Below are 12,981 nucleotides of genomic sequence, written 5' to 3' on the forward strand. Positions count from 1 at the left end.
CAGCCTGGGTGACAGAGCAAGACTCCATCTCAAAAAAACAAAGTGCAATCCCTGACTGTTGTGCTTTGAGTGTATTGAGGATTTTAAAGCTGTGTTTTCTCAGTTAATCAAAATGGGTTTTCACCTTAAATAAATGATAGCATAGACACCATAAGAGACAAGTCTGTAATTTTTGAGCCGCAGCTATATTATTTGAGCTGTGCTAAATGTATCTGCTTTCTGTTTCTACTACCCTCTCACTACCACAAGGGCTTCTATAATGATCTTTGTTTCCATTTTTGCCTCCTTCAATCTTTCTTCAAAGATAAAGTCACCCCCCACTTCCAATTAAACCTTTGCAATGACTTCCCTTTGTACTATGTTTAAAATCAGAACCCTTTCTCCTTGTTTATAAAGCCCTACATAATTGCCCCCCGACCTTTCCAATTTCATTCCACTTTTCTCCTTTCAATCTACCCTGGAGCCACAGTGAAGATGTTTTTCTCTGTGGTTCTTGAACTTGCCAAGTGCTGTTCTTTTCCCCTTTAGGGCCTTTTGAATGCCTGTTTCTTTTCTTTCTTATCTTCATAGCCAGACTCCTTCTTGTCATCCTGATTTTATCTTAGAAGTCACTCTCAGAGGGGCTTTAGATTACCACTCCATGTGAAAGTCACTCAATCTTTTGAGTCACACTCCACTATTTTGTTTCTTTACATGAGCTCTTCTCATTTGTTTTTCTGTTGTGTGTGTGTACGTGTGTGTGTGTGTGTGTGTGTGTGTGTATGTATTTCTCCCTGTCCCTAGAATTTTAGCTCCAGGAGAGCAGAGGTCTTGCCCATCTAGTTCACAGAATCTTTCCCCAGTGCCAAGAGATATGTCCAGCATATAATCTGAACCTAATTATTACTTTAGTGAACACCACTGAATTAATGATTTAACTTCTGAACACAGAATCCTCGCCAGTATTTGAAATTTATAGGTAATCAACACTATATTTAATCCAATAAGTCTGAAAGCCTTCCGAGTGCTCCCTTAATTTGGTAAATTAGTAATAAGTAAAATTTGCTAAGTCAATAGTCATAAAAATAACATGATATACTATATAGAGAAAAATATTAACAAGATATTTTCTGTTTTCAATGTACACACAGTTCTCCCAAGTCAGCTCAAGGTATCCATCTGCCTTGGGGTGAAATTGGGATTAGAAATGTTTGGAGACTGTTGAAAGAGAAAGGATTTTCTAAAATTCTATAGTTCCCATTTAATGGTTCAAAAGGCATGGCCCAACTAGATCACAGAATTTTATTTGTGGTCAACAAGAAGAGGAAGTAAAAGAAGAGGCTGTGTTATCTGGGCCTAGACAAGGGGAGAAAGATAGAAAAGAAGAACTGGGAGGTAGAAGGTCAGAACCTAGAAATGCATCCTCTTCTCTCCTCTGGTCTGAAACCCAGGACTTCAGATGTGTGTGTTACACAAGCCTGGGGAACACCCATGGCTGAGGTTCTCTGGCTTCTGTTCCCTTTTAGCGAGGAGACCCTCCATCAGGGAGGTGCTGAAGCAATGTAGACAGATGGGCGTGGGGCTTCCGATGCAGTTGACGGCAAGTCAGCATGGCCAGGGACATGGAGTGTCCAGGTTGCGGTAGAAAGTAGAGGTACTCTCTCCTCTTATTTGTGATATTTGTTCCCTTCACTTTCCTTGTGGCTCAGGTACTGAGGTGAGAGCCAACAGGCCTGCCCTGGACCTGTAGACTTGGCAGAGATTCAGTCTGCAGTGCTAGCCAGAAAGTGCTGAGAGGAGGCTAAATGATCAGGCAGGACCTCATCCACAACTAAGCAGAGAAAAATGAGTCTAGATGTATCAGCCAGAGGAGTCAAGGGGAGATGCTAGCAGCAGGCTCCAGGAAAGACCAAGCTGATACTTCAGAGGCATCAGCTAATGCACAACGAAGGCGTGGTATGACCAGTTGTTTCTATTCTCCTACTACCAAGAGATGAGGTAAACATTTTCTTATAGCCTAGACACTGTCTTTGAAAGGATCAAAAGAAGAAAAGAGTCTGAATGCCAGTGCAAATATTCCCAAAGGACTAACACGTAGATGCGGGGTATACATTATTGGCTCAAAAATATACTTTTAAACTTAATTGGATCCAGCTTCCTTTTAAGAAATGTTCATGCCATGTAGGAGGTGAGGGCTTTGAGGAAGATCAGAGGAGCTGTAGAAAAAAATTATGAATCTATATTTATCTACATGCCCGAGAGCGGTGTGAGTTACTGTTGTATCATCTAGTCCACAGTGTTCACCTGAAACTCATTTTTGTTCTGATGATTTGGGTGTTCATTGAATATAAATTACCTTCTCTATAAAATATGAGACTAGTAATATTAGCACAGAATCTGGTTTCTTAGGTACATCACTATAAAAATATGAAAGAATAAATTTAGGAACACAATGAACCATTTAAGCTAAATATTAAGACTATATGATTGTACAACTAGAAGATTATATATTTTAAAAATTTCTAAGTAAGTTTTCTGATTACAGAAGACATGAATGTTAGGAAAACTTGGATCACACAACTGTATATTAATAGAAATATATACCTTCAAAAGTAGTATTTAATGTGTATATAATATACAACAATGTATAGATATTACAATTTTTTGACCATTGCTCTAATGATAAACATAAACTTACTACACCATTTTTCCTATTAGAAATACTTTTGTGTATACATAAAACTTTGCAATTTTATCTAATCAGTCAGGAAATGATAACATGTTAACTAGCTTCTACGAGAATGAAAGTTCAGTATTAATGGATTTGCCGTTACCACCAAGTATCAACATCAAACAATATGGCCTAGGTTTAATTCTCAAAATGTTTTGAAGCATCTGCTTTCAGCTTTCATGTAAAAAAAAAATTAAGTTTGTCATTCTTTAAATTTTGAAATTAGTTAGAAGTATGAGTTTCCCAGTATTTATATGATTTATTTATTTTTCAAATTGAGTTTCAATGTTCCTCTTGAAGGAACTTTGGTTTTTTGGGAGGAAGGGGTTCAGAAATAAGACTATCACATGTTTCTAGGTTTAAAAGTTAAAAAAAAAAAATCTCCAAGCAAAGAACAAGTATTTTAATTGCTTTATTGGCATGGGATTTTTGTGATTCAAAAATCATTTATAAAACTTAAAAAAGAAACTTCTGATAGTCTGTCAAATATGCAAATAGTCTTGAGGATTAAAAGTTAATCAATTCACTAGCAGCAACTCTTGGGGCCTTCATATAAAAATATTTTAGAGTTAATTTTGTAGTTTGGATAATTCAACAGATTTAAAAGGGAAGTAAATTTTTTAAAAAAAAAATCAGAATAAAAGGTGATCGTCCTTGTTGCTAGTTTTAATAATAAAGGGTAAGACAGAGATGCCATGGCTCAGGATGGTTCTTAGGAGCAAATTATGTAGGAAATTGTCTAGGGGTAGGAGGAATAAAGAAGGAATAAATACTGGATTTCATTTGTTTTATTTTTAAAAGGAAATCATCTTGGAATTATAGATTGATTAATTAAACATAGACTGTAAGTTCTAATAATTATTAATAAATTATACAACAGTTTGAAGTAATTTACAATATAATAATAGATGCTAACAGTCTTCAATACAATATTATGATTATAATGGTAACACTCTCCCTTTCTGCTCTAACCAATACACGGCTTTCATTAAATACCAGACAGGTCTCTGACAGAGTTAATTGTCTAAGCCTGTTCAAAAGGCCAAAAATTGCTCTCTGGGAATAAAAAACATTATACTGAAAACCAAAGACAAGATAAGAGTCTGGGCTTTTATTTAAAGAGAGGAGATGAAACTGGGCAGCAAAAAAAGGCAGTCAGTACTGGTTTGAACTTTTTTTTTAATGTACCACTTTGGATCAGTTTAAACCATTTCAGATATGAAGAAGGCATGTGCTCAGCTCATGAGCGAAACTTGTTTAATCCTATAGCTAGTACCTTAGCTAGTCTACAACATCAGATATTTATACACAGGTGGAACACCCTGGGAAAATGAATATGGTATCAGGCTTCAAAACAGGGCAACCTCTAAGGGGAAGGTGGGATGAACATAGAAATAAGAACTCTATGCCTGAAATGATTTAGATAGTAAGTGATTTAGATACTATCTAAATCATTTCAGGTGTAGAGTTCTTCTTTTAGGCTTAGAGTTTTATTTATGATAATTAGATGTGGGATGGGCTAAAGTTAATTTCATTACTATTGAGAGAGAGTTGGCTACAGAACTGTGCAAATAAGACCACAGAAGATTTGTTTAAATTAAAGGCCTACTTTTAAATTTCTTTGGTATTTTTAACTTTTGCTGATTCCAAACTCATTTATTCACTCTTTAAACATGTATTACAACACTAACTCAACTAGCTGTTGGCTGCCGGTCAGAAGTTTTGAAATACAAGAAGGAAAAGATAGAGACCCTGATTTTATAGGAGAATGAACACACCAGAAAACCATGACTACATACAATATAGTGGGATAAGAATAAAAAGGGTAAACTTGGGTCTAGAAGAAGGATTCCAGAAAGGTTCCTGTGAGTGAAGAAAAAACAGGGAAAGCAATGATCAATCTTGGAAGGCATTTTGAAGGTTGAGTGGAAGTTAGCCTGATGGATTTGGATCAAGGAGTGAGAGAATGAAGAATGAGAGAGTGGTCTGTTTGTGGGAACAGTAAGCAATAAACAATAATGAAGCTGGGAACTAGGGTACTGCAGTAGCAAGGCGGGATACAAAGTTGGAGAAACATGCGACTGAAGAACCTTCTATTTCTTGCCAGTAGCTTGAATTTTATCCCTAAGGTTGTGAGAAGCCACTAGCAGGTTTTCAGCTGGATTGTACTATTGTCAGAGCTGTAGTCTGGCCATAGCAAGGAGAAAAGATTAGAAACAGATACGGTGGTGGCAGGGGCACTAACTTGGAGACTACTGCAGTCACCCAGGTGAACAGGATGAGGTAATAGGTCCATTTTACTCACCTGTCCCCATACACATCTCCATAAATTCTTGCATTTTGGATTTTTTACTCAACATGTCATGAGTACCTGAAAGCTACTTTCTCCTGCTTGTTCAGGGAGGAACTGTGCTAACAATAACAATACCACTACATTCTCTAAGGAAGACCTCCTTGAAATGCACCTATATCGTCTGAAAGAAGCAATGATCATAAATGAACTAACAATGTTAGCTAGTCCTCTCTTGCTCAGACTCCTCTGAAAGAATGGCATGCAGAGCAGGTCACTTGTGATTGGGATGAGAATAGAGGAGAGGTAGAATACATGGTACATTAGGCTTCTTTTCCTTAAAAGAGTGTCATACTGAGGGTCCTGGCATGCATTAGAACCGGAGGGATAGGGTGCCAGATGCAAATGGAAAAAGAAAGCAAAGAAACAGAGCTCCCTTCACAATATTTTCAAAGGGAAACCAAAATTAACAGCTGGTTAGATTTGTAAAGGTCACAGATAAAGTGTCACCAGAGGGGCAAGAGGCATACAGAGCATGTCTGGAAAGATTTTATGGATGAAATCGCTTGAGCAGAGTTCAAACGTAGGAAAAGTACTGTGATGTGTGTATGAGGGGAATGTGTGTGTGACAAGACTGAGGAAAAATAAATCACTGTTGGCTACCAGGTTTTTAACATTTTTTGATTGTAATAGAAAGAAGCTATGTTGATTCACTTGTGATGGTGCAAAGAAAATTACAGAAAGGAGATTCCATGTGAAACATTTACACTAAAGTACTGCTTTTTCCTGTAACATCTAAAATATCTTGATAACTGAGACAAAATGTGTCCGTTTTGCATTTTCAACAATATTTTGTGCTATAATGCCTCAGGGGTGTGTGTGTGTGTGTGTGTGTGTGTGTGTGTGCACGTGTTTGTGTTTGTGTGTGTGTGTGTAATATGAATCCAACCAAAATAAAAATAAAAATAAATACAATTGAATTTCATGTAATTCAAAAAATTTAGAAACTGCCCAAGTCCTAGACAGGATGTTTGACTGCATCACCTTGGTGATGAGGCTGCAGTATCCAGTACCTGGATTCCATAAAAGGCACCTTTTGCTCCTCGGGGTGATTCCAACAGGCCTGGACTTCCTCAGTATTTTCCAGGGAGCTCACTACTCAGACATAGAGCTGATCCATAAAGAAATACAGGTAACACAGAAAACCACGGCTTGCTATATGCAGAGCTGGCACCTGCGTCAGGGAAGAACAGGATGATACCATCTAAGAGTATGGTTTTCAGAGAGCTGAGAAATAGGGGCCACTCTGTTTTTCTTAAACATCAAGGCCAAGCTTCATTGACAGCACAGTTGTTTTATACTGAAATGTCCAGTCTGTAGTCCCTATCTTGTCATTATATTATTACATTCCTTTGCCATTCCAAACAGAAAAGGTTCTAACTTTCTCTTCCTTCCAATTTCTTGCTCCTATATGCCCTCTTTATTTCTTGTGTGTGGGATGTCACAGTATTGTATTAAAGTGTTTAGATATTAACTGTGTTTTGTCAAACAGATTCATTTGTTACTTGATTTGGGGAATCTTTGAAAGCAATACAGGATTTAAACATCTTAGGTATTTCAAAGTAGTGTTTATTTAAAGTAGTTCTAAGTTGGAAAATTAGATGGTATATAATGAAGGCTTTGTTTTCTTACTCTCACATATCTGTCTAAATACTTTCAGAAAATATTTTTAAAATGTCTTGTAAACAGAACTTTGAAAATGGAACAAGATTTTTAGGGGCACTCCTAATTTATAGAAGCCCTGAGATAAATCTTCCAAAACCAGTGCCTGTCATCTGTTTTATCTGTTTTCAAATTTGATTTTGTACATGGGTATCTTTAAATATGTATACTTGTGAACCAGAAGTTATGGAGAAACTTATATGCTCTTTAAATTTCCCCAAATGACTTAGACTTGGTCTTTAGCCTTACCCAAATATTCAGAAAAATAAAGAAAAGGAGGAAGTGAAGTTAAGCATCAAATTCATGAATTAAGATATGAAATATATTTATTGGATCATTTAGGACCTCAAAACCAAAGTTCTTTCCTTAGCAGTGATTATCTGGTTACTGACTAGAGATAAATTATGACTTCTTAATGTTTCGGTTTCACGTTAAATGAGAATTAGGTGCCCAGGAGTCACATGGTAAAAGGAACTTTGTGAAGGCAAAAGATTTTAGGAACTTGTTCATGTGATTACCTACCAAGCCTCTCTAAGTCACTGCTTTGTTTTTACAAATGTTATATATCTTTATTAGATGGCAAAATTTGGACACCTTGCATCAGTAACCCATGCTTTGACTTGGTCTGGCTATTGATAAGATACATGTTTTTGGAAGAAAAGTGGGACGAAAGAAAGTAAGGATGTCTCTCCTAAAATTGCAAAGAAAGCCAGAGGTAATGACATGGGTCTTCAGTCCCACCTTCTGAGGAAGCTAAACTGGGAGGATCGCTTGAGCCAGAAGCTTGAGTCCAGCCTGGGCAACATGGTAAGACTTTGTCTCTAAAAAAATTGATGAAGCTGGAAGCCATCATTCTCAGCAAACTATCACAAGAACAGAAAACCAAACACCGTATGTTCTCACTAGTAAGTGGAAGTTGAGCAATGAGAACACATGGATGCAGGGAGGGGAATATCACACACCAGGACCTGTCGGGAGGTGGGGTCTAGGGGAGGGACAGCATTAGGAGAAATACCTAATGCAGGTGATGGGTTGATGGGTGCAGCACACCACCATGCCACCTGTATATCTATGTAACAAAACTGCACATTCTGCACATGTACCCTAGAACTTAAAGTGTAATTGAAAAAATATATAACTGATGTTCAATAATTGTCTGCTTGAATAAAAGAATAAGTGCACAAAATAATTGATAAAAACATGATACAAGTATTTAAAAGGCTACCAAATTTACTCCTGTATTCTTGTTTATTTGGCTACTGAATGTAGCCAAAATCAATATGGATACTGAGAAATACTATTTAATAAAGACATAAATTAGACTGCTAAAAAAAAAATCAAGGAAAGAGAATCCACCTCTTTTCCTTGCCAGTGCTCAAAAGTGAGTGTGAATCTGGTGACTGTGGGGCTGTTTTTGGTGTAGCTCTTTGGGCCAGCCTGCCAGGTGGTTCAAGCCTGCCTGTCATTTCTGATTCCTGGCTCTAAACTTGGGATTTTTTGCTTCCATGCAATGGTCAGTAGAGAGGGCTGACCAAGGTAGTCTGAAAGTGTGAAAATGTGTGAAAAAGACTCTTTGCCCCTTTTTCTTTGCCTTGGAATCTTCTTTTATTTTTTATAACTTCAGGCCAAGTAGTTGATTTTGGAGGATAAAGATTTTTACTCTAAATTTGATTAGGGAAAATGTATCCTTCTGAAAAAGCTCTGCGTGCCTCAACAGGAGTCAATCTTGACAACATACATTTTCAATGAAAAAAAAGAAAGTTGAAAAGAATTCATATGATGTAGTTTTTGTAAATTTTAAAACACTTTATATTTTTAAGGTCGCATACATACATCAGAAAAATACATTTATCCCCACAAGAAAGATGAACAACAATTCCAGGAGAGTGGTTTATTTTGTGGAGAGGGGAAATAAAAAATAAACGGGGTGGGCTGGGCTGAACTGGGACTATGGCTGTAACTGTTTTCCTCAAAAAAGGAGGAAATCTATCTAAAGCAAATCTGCCAATTGTTAGTACTTTTAACATCCAGGTTGATACTATTTTCAGTTTTTTTTTTGTACTTTGAAATATTTACTAATTAGACATTTACATAATTCATGTATCAAAATATCACATGTATCCCATTAAGTAGGTATAGTTATTATTTATCAATTTTAAAAATTACATGATATATATAATTTTTTAAAAAGTCTCTGAGGCTGCTGAAATAGTTTGAAAATCTACCATGCATTAGACATTGAGAACACAAATATTAGGGTTATGGGGACTCTACCTGAAGGACCTCATTGTCAAGAGGGGAGAGGGATATAGCACATACTCCCAACAAAACGTGATGATCACAATCGTGTTATATGTAATGGCTTCTAAATAGAAAGACTGACTTTATAATGACCCTTTCCTAGAAAACTTTAAGGAAATCTAGGTCAGAGTCATGGCAAAAACATAATCACATTTGTCAAATTTTTAAAACTTTACTTTCTTGGGAGGCCAAGGCAGGTGGATCACCTGAGGTCAGGAGTTCAAGACCAGCCTGGCCAACATGGTGAAACCCTATCTCTACTAAAAAAAATGTAAAAACTAGCCGGGTGTGGTGGTGGGTGCCTGTAATCCCAGCTACTTGGGAGGCTGAGGCAGGAGAATTGCTTGAACCCAGGAAATGGAGGTTGCAGTGGGCCGACACAGTGCCACTGTACTCCAGCCTCAGTGACAGAGTGAGACTCCGTCGCAAAAAAAAAAAAAAAAAAAAAAATTACTTTCATATTTAGTATTTCAAACTAATTGCAAACAAAATATTGTTAATGAGAGATCTTCAAAATACAACTGGGAAATGCTCCCATGTAATTTATTTCAAGAAATGTTATGTACCTTAGCGTATGTTTCTATGTGGTCTCTTCCAAGTCTGTTGTCTTTATGTTCTTTTCCTTTTTTTTTTTTTTTTAATTTCTTGGAAATGTATCTTCCCAGCTAGATATCCAACTTTTCAGTGAGGGCTATCTGTTTTTCATATATTAATCACCCACTCTCTGGAGCGTTTAGTGTAGTACTATATAAATGATAATGATAGTTCAATTCTTATGTAATTCCTAGTATGTGTTATGAGAACATAGTAAAGGGGTACTCAACCCCAAACTGAATTTTTGGGCCCACTGTCACCAGATAAGACATGTGGAGTTAAGATTCACATTGCCAGAAATACACAGGTACAATATATGAAGGATATAATGCCATATATGAAAATGGTACAGGGAACATCCATCACTTCAGGCGAAAGAAACACTATAGTTAATTACCAAGAAGGTTGGCAAGGCATTCTGGAATCTGAACAATGCACTACTGGGTCTCAATGGAAAACGCTAAACACTAAACAAGTTTTTTGTTTTGTTTCTGTTTTTTACTCAACAAACAAAAATCAAAAAACTTAGCATTCCATTGTTGGGGTAGATACAAAAATAAACAAACAAAAATATAATTTATTCCATTAATAGCTGCAGTTGGTGGCTTGTAGATTTTCATTGGCAATTGTTCAAAATAGAACAGTAAACATTTGACATCTCAGTCTTAATTAAGATGAGCATAATGTGATACTGGGGTGATAGGGATAAGGGACATGCCTGATAAATCTGTAAAGAAGAGACAGGTATAACATATGAGTCCTAGTAGTATATACATATTATACCTGTTGGCTTAATAGAAAAATCCCTTCCTGGGGCCCTTATTGTGTTTATATGTTATTTTCACACTTTGAGCTCCTTAGCAACCAACTAATTGGGGTTACAAAAGTTTTACTCTAACCGAAATCCTGTTTGTGGAAAAGTTTTATCAGTGTCCAGAAAACAACATTGATAACAATGAAAGGAAACAAAAATCAAGCAAACCCAAAGCATTTAAAGCAATCATGGTTGCTAAGGAGATGGAAAATAAAATCAACACAATTTAATGGACAGTTTCAGATAGCAGCGGTGCAAATGTACTCAGGGAAATCTGAGTATGTCCATGGTAAAGAAGGTGGCATCCTCACATCTTTAACAGTGAGGATAGATGTGTAGACACCCAGTGTAGCCTTGTGAACACCCCCATGTCTCCCTTTCTAACTGAACTGGCTCTCACCTATCTGCCCTTTGTTGGCTGCATCCTGGTAAGGACTTCTCCCAGGTGGAGTTGTCTAGCAAAAGCTCCCTGCCCTAGGAAGGAGCTGTCTTAGTTGCAGGGTCCTCTCCTTTCTGGAATAGAGGGCCTGGAATTTGACTCCCTCTTTCGCAACCTGAATTACCTGATTACTTCCTGAATTGCAATTGCTCATTTCATTCCTAAAAGCCAGCTTCCAGTGTTTTCTGAGCCAAGCCCCAGAGGATAATTGGCCTCCTTCTTTATGTGTTCTCTTCCCAGACCCATCTTCCTTCCCTGTTTCCGTGGTTCAGTGCTGTCAGTGGTAATGCTAGTATTAATAGTGACTAATGTTTATTGAGTTCTGAATATATTTGGGTACTATTCTAAACACGTTTTCAAATATTAACACTTTTGGGTCTCATTAACAAGTTGGGGTTTATATAATTTTCAACCCTATTTTGCAGCTGAGGAAACCAAGGCACAACTAACAATTGGCTGGGCCCGAATCAAATCTAGGTAGTTCACAGTCTTTATCTGTAAACAATGCTGATATTCATGTGAATCTATGTTGTAATAGAATTACTTGGTATAATGAAGGTCATGGAAGGAACACAATGACTTTCAATGTACCCAAAGTCCCTTGGTATGAATTAAAATGCTTTTTGATGATAAAAGTCATGGTTATGATGAAATCCTTCTTGGAGTTCATAAGAACTGATGATTTTGTGTGTATTGGAGTAATGGTGGTTACTTACACCCGTTCAAAAAATATTTGAATACTCATCATGTGCACTAAGAAATCAAAGAAGAATTCAGATGAGATGCTGTATCAGTCTGTTCCCATGCTGCTAATAAAGACATGCTCTAGACTGGGTAATTTATATAGGAAAGAGTTAGGCCGGGCGCAGTGGCTCACGCTTGTAATCCCAGCACTTTGGGAGGCCGAGGTAGGCAGATCACGAGGTCAGGAGATCCTAGCCATCCTGGCTAACACTGTGAAACCCCGTCTCTACTAAAAAAACATATCGCGCCAATGTACTCCAGCCTGGGTGACAGAGCGAGACTCCGTCTAAAAAAAAAAAAAAAAAAAAAAAAGGGAAAGAGGTTTAATTGACTTACAGGCAAGAGAGCTTGTGCAGGAGAGCTCCCCTTTACCATCAGGTTTTGTGAAACGTTTTCACTATCACGGGAACAGCACTGGAAAGATCTGACCCTATGATTCAATCATCTCCCACTGGGTCCCTCCCATGACACGTGGGAATTATGGGAGCTACAATTCAAGATGAGATTTGGGTAGAGACACAGACAAACCATGTCAGATGCATTCCTTCAGCTGCCCTATCAGCTTTCAGTTTAGTAGAGGAAGCCAGACATATAGACAAAAAGACACACGGCATGAAAGATGCTATGAGCATACATCAAGACACATGCAATTACGATCAAATTCATCAGAGGTAAAGAAGAGGGAAGGATTCACAGAGGAATATACACAGAATATATGATCAGGCAATTGTCCTAAGCAAATTAAGTTAATGAAATCAACTATTAATCTAATTAAATTTTTCTAATTTATTTATTTTCTAACGTATGAAGAAACAGATTACACAGGAACTTGGTTCCAAGCTTAATTTTCCTCATCATATCTTGTTTTTATTTAAATTATAGTTATCAGAATTCTGAACTAGCGGAGTTTCCATGCTGGTTCCAATTGTTCTCCCAATGGGTGTTTTGACACTCCATAAATATATTTGCATAATTGGCTATGTTAGTTCTCATGTGATTTTGACATGTTTTGTGATTCTGAAGGTCTGAGAGAAGCTTGTGACAACCCTGAACCAACATTTTGTCCTCAGTTATTACCTAATCATGCACATTATCACATCGAGGGGTTATCAGGGATGATAGATGAGAGTGTCTATATTTTGAGTGATGGCTTAGGAAAGGTCAGAAGTGCTTTCTATAATATCAAGCCTTAAAACACTTCAGATGTGATTTTCGAACTGAGAGCTGAATCAATATAAGAGCATTCCATGGTAAATAGGCTGCATCTGTTATGCTCCAGGAGCAGGCTGTTGCAGGACTAGAAACACATCCCCATCTGAAGCATCTAGTAGTGTTGCAGAAGTCAGCAGGTAATAAGCAGAAGCCTA

This window comes from Trachypithecus francoisi, unplaced genomic scaffold (genome assembly GCF_009764315.1).
Source record: "Trachypithecus francoisi isolate TF-2019V2 unplaced genomic scaffold, Tfra_2.0 Lachesis_group5, whole genome shotgun sequence".
Taxonomy (NCBI): Eukaryota; Metazoa; Chordata; class Mammalia; order Primates; family Cercopithecidae; genus Trachypithecus; species Trachypithecus francoisi.